Genomic DNA, 9,774 nt, shown 5'->3' with positions numbered 1-9,774 from the left:
CACCTGGAGACCACAAAAATAGCAGTGGTGCGTGGTATAAATCACATTAACATAACATACAATAACATATGGGGAGGCCTGTAGCCTCTTTCCTCACCAATGAAATATATTTCACAGCTCCCATAAGGAATACCTCCAACAGTGTTTGTTTATTTGTTTAGTAATTTGTTTGTTTATTAATTTGTAATGCGCACCAGACCTAAGGGTATCAGGGTGCAGAGGGAACATGACAACTTTCAGCTTAAAGATACACAGGCTACAGAGAAAATGGCAGGTATCTCGTTACATAAATACATCTGAGTAAATGGACATGTTCAACTTAATTTGTTACACAGGTTATAAGAATCCAGAAAATACAGTGTGCAGGTAAATGTACATTGGACTTGTGGGCTAAATTCTAGATATAAGTATACATAGAGGAACACGGTCTGGATAGTTACAACATTAACACAGTTTGGTGTAAACAGATTTAAGGATAGGGAGAAGCAAAGTATTGTCAAAATATTGTCTGGTACATTAAGATCTAGAGGTGATGCTATGATACTGGGCTACGAAGACCTAGTGTGAGTGGAGGTCTTTAGCTCTGAGCCAGTTAATGGTATTGCATCTGAAGGTAAGGAATGTTTGGTTAGCACTCAGGGCTCCAGGGCTCCGTAGCTGCGCAGCTTTGACTTGGAAGCTGCTCCCTCCAGCTTTAGTTAGTTTAAAACTAGGTATCATTAGGCAGTCTGAATTGGCAGTCCTTGTTGGTCGGTGGAGGATTTTCTGTTGATTCTCTCAACAAGGTAACGAGGGGCAGCATTGTTTAGGCATGTATGAGTTAAGGAGACAGTTTTGAGCAAGATTTTGTTGTTGATGGATAGCCAATTGTCTCTCCTTATTTCAGAATGTGCTCTCTTCTAGAGATGCCCTGTGCCGATCTTAGAGCGTTATACTGGAGGATATGGATTTTGTTGATAATCTGCTTGCTGGCACCCAGGTACAATGAGTTGCAATAGTCCAGCTTGGACAAGATTAGGGCTCGGGCTAGAGTGGTGCAGCTATCTTTAGAAAGAAAAGGTTTGCCGCCTCTAATCAGCTTGCATGTTTATGCAGTGGATGAGGCCATGGCATTAACCTGTTTAGAAAAGGTGAGGGAGGAGTATAGATATAAACCTAGCATTTTTACCTCTTTAGCGACTTTAATGAGGTAGCCATCGATATTGAATGATGAGTATTTGGGGCTGAGTTGATTGAGGTTAGAAGCCGTCGCCAGGAGAAGGAGATCCATTTTGTCATTATTCAGGCATAGACCGTGCACAGACAACCATGCCTGGATGATGAGATATTTTATTTACTAAGGCCAGATCCTTGTCATAATCTCCGGTAAGCGGTATAAGGATCTGGGGGTCATCAGTGTAATTCGTGTAGGTGATACCCAGATGGTCCAGATCATCGAATATGTTGTACATTGTCTGTGAAACGCAGGAGCCCTGCGGCCCACAGCATGTTATAGGAATGGGGTCTGCTGCCGCAAATGGAGAGAAGATTCTCATAGTCCTGTTACTCAGGAAGGATTGTATCCAGGCTATGGCATCTTGTGAAAAGCAAGCCGCTGAGTTAAGGCAATTACAAAGTACTTTATGATCTACCAGATCGAAGGCCGCTAAAAGGTCGAGGAGCAGTAGCAGGGCTGTGTTCCCTCTTTCCCTCAGCTTATCTATCTGGGTTTTACGATCAATAAGTGCTGTTTCCGTGCCATGTTGGGGTCTGAAGCCAGATTGGTGGATTCCTAGAAACTGGTTAGACTCCAGGTACATCTGAATCTGGAGGTAGGCCACCTGCTCTAACACTCTTTGAAGAAATGGCACTGTTGTGATGGGTCTGTAGATGGTGGGGATGGATGGATCAAGTGAATGATTTTTGAGGAGAGGAAGGACCCAGGACTCCTTTAAATTGTTGGGGATGGTGCCAGAGGAAAAGGAGGCCTTAATTAACTTAGTTATGAAGGGTGCAAGGTCTCTTGCAGCATACTTAATAATTTAGGCTGGGTACAGGTCTCCCTGTCAATTAGAAGGTTTGAGGGATAGGATAATCTTCTCAACTTCGATGATAGAGACTCTCGAAAAGCTAAAGCGGTGAGAGGGTTTACTGGGATGCGAGTTGGTGGTGGCTGGTTTATCTACTTTCGGTAGGTTTGCTTGTTTCTCCGCTATTTTATTCTGGAGAAGGGTGATTTTGTTAGATAGGGCATTCTGTATATTAGAGCACCAAAGTTTGTCCTTTAGACAATTGTCTGTTGAAGGGACAGGTGTGTAAGTGATTTCAATCCGGCACACACCCAAGTCAAAGCCCAGCATGTAGTGCACAACTGAAACCCTTATTTATTTTTGTCTAAAAGTTCAATATTCTGAACGATATACCACTCATATCACACCCTTCTCCTGGAACCCCCCCCCCCCGGTCACACTGAACCAGGAATCAGGCTGGTTTGCAAAGGTAAATATTTATTTATGTATTTAAAATGTTATCACAATATATCTTTAATAGGTAACAACAATCGCCAATGGTGTGACAGAACACTTAATAATATCTTTAATACACTGGGAATCAAGGAGTGAGCATAAAACAAATGTGACACAGAAAATAATACTTTTGTGTTGGTTTGGTATAGAGGACACTATGGTTAATGGTTCCCTCTGCAACACCCTTCAACCCCCCAATAGACAATGTAAAGAGATGGGGGGAGAGAGCAGGTATTCAGGAATTGCACCAATCAACAGAATATCAGTCCCACCTTCCCCCTTCAAACACAAGAGAAAAACAGAATTGACTTTTCAGCTGTCAGCATGGCTTTGAAATTATCTTTAGAATTGACTGGGCAAAAACACCAAATATGGTCAAAAATACTTAAATTGTTGTAAATTCACACAATCACAAGCAATGATTTAGTCCAACGAAAACACTTAAAATCTTAAAGTCCAAGTCGGAAACAAATTAAAGCTATTTCACATATGTATAAACCTTCCAGAATTGTAATTTGTGGCAAACTTTTCCTTGCGCAATATTCACGATAATGGGAGAATCGCACTGTTTTGCAATGCGGTTTTGGTTCTATGGATAGCTATGGATGTTAGGTACAAGTAGGAGTAAGAATATAGTTTCTATCACAACAACTGAGGGAGTTATAGAGGTTTTATTAAGAGTTATTTTTGCGAGATAGGCGCGAGAATGGAAAACAGAAATGCATTTTGAAATGAAAGATGGGTTTGCTTATACTAGAGGATGACTATTAATACTCACAGGATAATTTATTAAATTGGGCCATCAGCTCTGGTCATTGGATTGGGTCTGGTCTAGGAAAGACAGCACATCAGGCACGGTACTAGATCAGCTAGGCCGGTCGCCGGGTTTGCACAGGATCTGCCCTTCTAGTCTGTTGGTATTTGAATCAGCTAATTAGCGAGTTCCTCAGGCAAGCCTAGTGGTAGCAAGCCAGAGAATTTCAGGATACTGGTTCAAAGGCCTTCTCACACCACACAGGAGAATACATTTGAGGATTTGGGCCTTGCTGAAATCAATAATTCTCTATTGCTGGCAAGAGTTTTGGCCTCTGGATCTGGAAGAATATTAAAGCTGGATGTAGAATGCTGGATCAGAGTGCTTCACAGGAATCAGAAAAGTGAGTCGATCTGTGAGTACCTATGTGCTGTCAGCTGTTTCTATTTATGCTTTAAAATGACATCATAAAGTGGGTGTATGGGCCAGCTTAGCTAAGCTTGCCTCTTTGAGCTGGGATAGGATCAAAATGAATCTCCGCCTTGCAATTTGAGTGATTGAATCAAGGGCGGATGATGTCACATTTTATGGTTTGCTTTACAGTCCTCAGAGACCTCCCTTTAGCCATTGGTCTCAAAATCGGATTTGATACGAAATGTACAATTTCTACATTGTCAGCTTTTGTATGTAGGAAAAACCTCTAGGGAAGTCCATCTACGTATCAATGAGCACCGGTCTAAAATTAGAACACGCAACCTTTCGGCTCCACTAGTGATTCATTGCGTAGAAATGGGACACAATCCAGACTCTTTAATCTGGTTTTGTTTGGAAAAATGTTTTGCTAATAACACAATACAACTGGCTAATAAATTGTCCTACAAAGAACAAATGTGGATGTTTAATTTAAAAACACTCCACAAAGGCCTTAACACATTGGAGTCGTGGGACTTCAATAGTTGCTAGCAAGCTTGTTCTGCATTTCTCTATTTGCCCTCTATGGCTATTATGACTGTTTAGCTATTTAGTTTAATTGACACAATTTAACATCTTTTACATTAGATTATCGCCTTTTCAGCCAAAGCTTTTTTACCATCTTTCTTGCCTATCTCTGGTCTAAAAACACTCTTTTAGTCATTGTATAGTAGCTCCAGAATTGCTTAGAGATATGGGGCCTGTTATATGGTTCTGGCCTAAATTGGACTACAACTCCCAGAATTCACTTGGTGTGGTGATGGCAGCCCAAAATTTATTTACGCTGCTTTTTAGTCTGATGTTCATCATTTTCTAGTATTTATTTAGTATTATTTTTTCTATCAGCAGCGGCGTTTTTCATCATCATTTCCTTTTAATTTGGGCTGCATTATTTGCGCTTTGTTCTGCTCGTGGAATGTCTTTACTGGCAGCACTTGCTGACATGCGCAGTCAGTCTCTAATTTTGCCTTTAAAAAGGCTTTTGTTTATTATTGGCTGTAGCCAGCCACTCCTTGCAGGTCCCTACACGCATGCGTAGCGTTTCGAATTTACAACTAGTTTTAAACAAAGAGATTACCATCTGTTCTCCCTCGTTGCTGGACAATTCCATTATACAGCAACCGTTTTGCAGGTAAGCGTGTGGCCAGCCTTCCTGCAATGTTAATAGCTTTTCAGCTTTAGTCCTCTGCATAATTAACTTTGCAGCGTCGCCCTTTAGACTACTGTTTGTTGCCTTTGAGCTCACTATTACATTTCAATTGTGCGAGCTGCTCCAATTGATTTATTTGGCACTTCGTGTGTTTATATTTAAACATAGCACCGTTCATCTTAGACAGCTGCCATTTGCCCTTAAGTTTACCTTCTCATTTCAATTGTGCTCGTAGCTCCATTTGATTTATTGGGCTTTTCGTGCATTTACATTTAAACACCTTTTGGATCCCCCAGAACGGTGTGGTTGTCTGTAGGCTTCCTCCCATTTTATTGGAGATCTTTTAGAGGCATTTCATGCAGTGCCCTTGTACTCTGGTAAGCCGTGGGTCACTGCTTGCCATTTTAATGAAGCTCTTTTGCCACTTTTGTAGTCATTTACAGACGGCGTTGAAGGCTCAGGCTAAGTTGCGCTGCCTCTTCACTTTTCAAATACATGCAGCGCTGGATCATCTTAAACTGCATGGGGCTCCCTCCAGGTGAGCTATTATTATTATTTTTGCCTTAGTCATAGGCACTCCACTTTGAACCTAGGTTTTTTATTATTTTTTTATTTTTTTATTTTTTTATTTATCTGACCTAGTGCATTCTGGTCTTGTTTCTGGTTTCAGGTTATGTTTTAGTCCTGAATTGTCTCGCGTGACTGGCCACACTACACTGCATAGATTTTTGCAGCAGCTAGGTCTTCATCAGGTTAGTCCACTACTAGTTCTTTTTAGATACAGACATTGCCATTGGTCAGGCTTTTTTGGTATTTAGATATATATTATTATATATATACATTCTTGCTGCCGATCCACCATGGTCTTGAAGGTTCCCTTTCATCTTGCACGGTTCTCTTTTGGGAGTCACTTACCCTCTTGTTCTGGTTTACACAGCTGTTGTAGCGGGGGCCGTATATGCTTATTTTCACTATGGTATACACGGTTCTTAATTGTTTTTAATAACTTAGGCTGCTAGCAGCAGTCCTTTTTCTCCTTCTTTAATTGTATGTTACAGGCAGTCGGCAAAGACTTTTTTATGTAGTAGCTTATAGTCGCTTTTGCGTACTTGTTTTTCAGAATGGTAACACCCACCTCCTGAGGAAGACGTTCAGTTAACCACCACTACACGTCGAAACCGGTCGAGAGAAAAATTCTACAGGGATGTGATCTTTGCATTTGTTCTTCCTATCCACCCTGACAATAGATTGGTTGTGAATTATTTCTATTGTTTGTAAACACCGCAATAATGAGTGTTATTATGGGGACTAGTTATGAATTCCTCTTCCCCATTGGTTCTTAGCATGTTTTCTGTGTTTTTAGTACTTTGGATGTATGCCACGGTATGATGAGTTGTGTGTGTATGTATGTACTATGTATGTTGAGTATGAGTGATGAAGTTTTAGCCGATTTTCGGCATATTGTTGCTGCTGTTCTGTTATGTTAAAATGATCAGTGTATAATAATTTTGAGTGATTTATTCACTAGTTTTCAATTTTTGTATCACCTTTAATAAATTTGGATACATTTTTTCTAAATATATTTTGCTCTGGACATATCTTTTCTGTTTCTTGATGTTATTATAATACTCTGGTCCAGAGGCTAGAGTTACCCTGCTCTTTTCAGTGTTTGCAATTTCTACATTGGCCACCTTTATATAAATCACACACCAAGATGCCATATTTTATGTGGCAGCTATTCCTCAAAACCCTGCAGCGGTGGGATCTTGTCTCAACTTTCTACAGAATTTTGCCCTTTTCGCTATGAACACAATTTCCAAATTTTATGCAAATTTCCACAAATGTGTGTGTTTAACAGAGGGATGTGCGTGTAAGTTTTCACAATTCTAACATTAATACTTTTCGCATAAAACCACATATATTGCCATTCCTGTCCAGAACATGTCACACATTTCTACCACCTCTTCACACGTGCAGGCAAAAATGAAATGAACAACTCTGTCCTTTTTATATTTTTCCCCACTTTGAATAACAAGTTATAAGTCTTTTAAAAATTGTTCATTCTTAACTGCAGATGGTCGCTTGGCTCAACCCCTTTGTCTCTGCTGGGATTCCAGTGCATCCCTCTCCTTCGGGGAAGCTTCTTCCAGGAGAGTTTACGACCACCTTCACATCTCTGCTTCCTGGGCTGAAAGGCTTCATTGTTCCTTCTCTTTCTGTAGACAAGAGTCTGTTCTAACCAGCTATTAGCACCTCCCAGTGAGTTTCTGCTGAGCGGAAGGCCCTCCTCCTAGGAAAAAAACCTGCTTTTCCAGTTCTTGTAGCTCAGCCAGGCTAATTACGTTTTTAAATCCAGCAAAACCAAATTTGTTGCATCAAACATAAATACATTACTTTCTTAGCCTTCAAATCTGAGGGATCAAAAACACAACTAAAATCTGTATTCCTTTTTGGCAACAATCCTTTTTAAGTTTTCTAATCCAGCAGACGTTTAGTTTTAGCTCACTTTAAAGTTTCATCAGTAACTCATCTGACAGCTGTCATTCAGATAGCCCATGGTACTGCACCCAGATTTTGGCATAGGCTGTCAGTTTTCAGACAATCCAGTTTATCTGAAGAACATTTTGCTCTTTAAATTAGGACTTTGTATGTTCACAATACTTCATTAGATACGTGAATTTTAGCACCAGGCAAGATTGTAAATGTTGAGGAGTGTTGTGTTATAGGCATTTTGTGGTTTTTAGCAACAAAGCAAATGTCATTTGCAGACACATTCTGGGGTTTCACTTGCAAAGTGCTGCTTCCCTCTCTGGACTCTGTTTGCTGGTCATGGAACCCACTGGCACATTTTCTGATGGGTGTGATCTATTCCACCACAAATGCACCATGGGTGGAAGGTTGTGCATCCCTCTTTTTGTGTGCAGAAGCACACAGTTTATGTAGTTTTTTTGTAGGTTTTTGGCACGCACACAGGTTTTGCCGCCATTGTTGCCATTTCTTTCACCATAACTTGCAGGGTGAAGCCGCATAGCATAGTGGAGTGGGTCAATACATCCCACAGGTGCTTCAAGCTCCTTTAGAATGACAAAGAGTTCTTTTGTGCTTGAGTTTGCTTGAAGGATTCTGTTATTATACATTTCCTCTTGGGTCCGTATTATTTCTTTCTTATAGAGAGCTGAGATGTTAATAAAATTAGATTTGTTTTGATCAGTGGGCAGGAGTCTTCAAGTGACTTCACATTTTCTTTTTTCGAATCTTAATGTTTTGAGTTGTGGCGTGAACCAGGAGTTCAAATGAGCCTTAGATTTACTTTTACTAATTTTTAATGGGGCGATGAGGTCTAAAGCATTGGCCATAGTATTTTTGTATTTGTCTACAAGAGCTGCCGGTCAGATGTGTCAGCCAAGGAATTGAGGCAAGGTGTTATGAGGTGTATAAGCTTCTCAGCAGTTATGTTTTTTTTGTTCCTGGTGGGTATGGGAGGGGTTACAGGGGTGTTTAGGGTAGTGAGAATTTCGGCCGAGAGTGTAAACGATAGGAGGTAATGGTCCGTCCATAGTTCTGGCGTTATTGAGGTAATTGTGGTGTTGCAGTTGAGTTCTGCCACCCAGTCTAATATTCTTCCTTTATTATGAGTGGGCAAGGTGACTCTTTGGGTAAAGCCAAATTCCGAGAGCACATTAGATATTGATTTGGCTTGTTGGTCATTGGTGTCATTGAATCTCAAATTGAGATCCACCACTAGGAGGATTTGAGAGGTCGCTTTCATGTTATCCGATAGGATAATGGAGATATCCTCCTCAAAAGATCCAATAGGGCCTGGAGGTCTATAGATTAAATTAATATTAAGCGTTTGTATATCAGAGATGTGAAGTTTAGCAGTGAGGGTTTCACATGATTTGATGTCACGTGAGAGGGATAGTCTCATGGCTAGGTGGGATTCAGCTATCAGTGCTATTCCTCCTCCTTGAGATTCTACCTGGTCTGATCTGAGTATGATGTAGTTGTCCGGGACAGCTAGCAGGAGAGGGGGACCTGCTGTTGCACGTAGCCAGAACTCTGCTATGGGTAGAAAGTCATAATCTTCAGCCAGAATTAAGTCAGCCATCTCTTTTGCATGTGCTACCAGGGATCTGGCATCTATTAGGGCACCCTTAATGTCTGGGGAATTGTTGCTATGACGAAGGTTCAAGGGTTTGCCCAGGCTTACTTCTTTGTTATGAACTGAGGTGGGTAGTTTGCCTAATGTTTTTTTGGTATGGATATTGTTGACCGTCTTTAGGGTACATATGGTCATGGGTTTATTATTTACTTTCTCAGAGTTGTGTTTGCCATAGGGGCATTCATTTTGGCGCCTGATTTAAGTATAGTGCTAATTGGTGGCTCACGGGGTCTAGTCAGTCTGGAACGCAGTCTGTCATTTCTTATTAAGGTTAAGCAAGGTACGTTAGTTTTCATTAGGCCATAGTTTAAGTATGGAGATGTGGATGAGGGAAGGACGTGGAGGGTCAAGTTAGCAAAATTGGGTTGAGGTTTGGTATCTGCTGTGGTCGAGATTTGGTGTAAGGCAGTTATGCTATGCTGAGTGTTGTAAGGTGGCTGGGGTAACATGGAGGAGGGTATAAGGCTCATTGTGGGAGTTCTGGGGGTGAGCAATAATATAGTAGTGTACTGTGATGCTAGTCAGTTGTCCAAATGCCAATAGAACGTAGAGTAAGTGTAGTATGGCAATGGCATACATGGTGTATTTAGAGTATAATTATGTGTTGAGTTTGCTAGGCGAGTAGCGTTTAATATTGCTCACCGGTATTATATCTGCTGATAAGCAGAGGGATGTAAGTCTGATATCATGTAAGGTTCTGTTATTTAGGACCCAGGCATACTTGAGGAATTGT

General features: G+C 40.8%; 1 long non-coding RNA gene across 2 annotated transcripts; it reads left to right on the top strand.

The window, feature by feature from the left end:
* Nucleotides 1-4,747: 4,747 nt before the first annotated feature.
* Nucleotides 4,748-6,461, top strand: LOC138504710 (uncharacterized). 2 transcript variants are annotated; one of them, XR_011279917.1, is made up of 3 exons: nt 4,748-4,861; nt 5,313-5,417; nt 6,000-6,461. It is a non-coding gene; the product is annotated as an uncharacterized lncRNA (long non-coding RNA). The 2 variants fall into 2 exon arrangements; XR_011279918.1 differs by lacking the exon at nt 6,000-6,461 and adding an exon at nt 5,550-5,644.
* The last annotated feature ends 3,313 nt before the right edge of the window (nt 6,462-9,774 follow it).

Source organism: Ambystoma mexicanum, chromosome 11 (assembly GCF_040938575.1).
Source record: "Ambystoma mexicanum isolate Mex_15411 chromosome 11, UKY_AmexF1_1, whole genome shotgun sequence".
Taxonomy (NCBI): Eukaryota; Metazoa; Chordata; class Amphibia; order Caudata; family Ambystomatidae; genus Ambystoma; species Ambystoma mexicanum.
The sequence above is the reverse complement of the archived record's forward strand: the minus strand, read 5'-3'. Positions and strand labels throughout refer to the sequence as shown.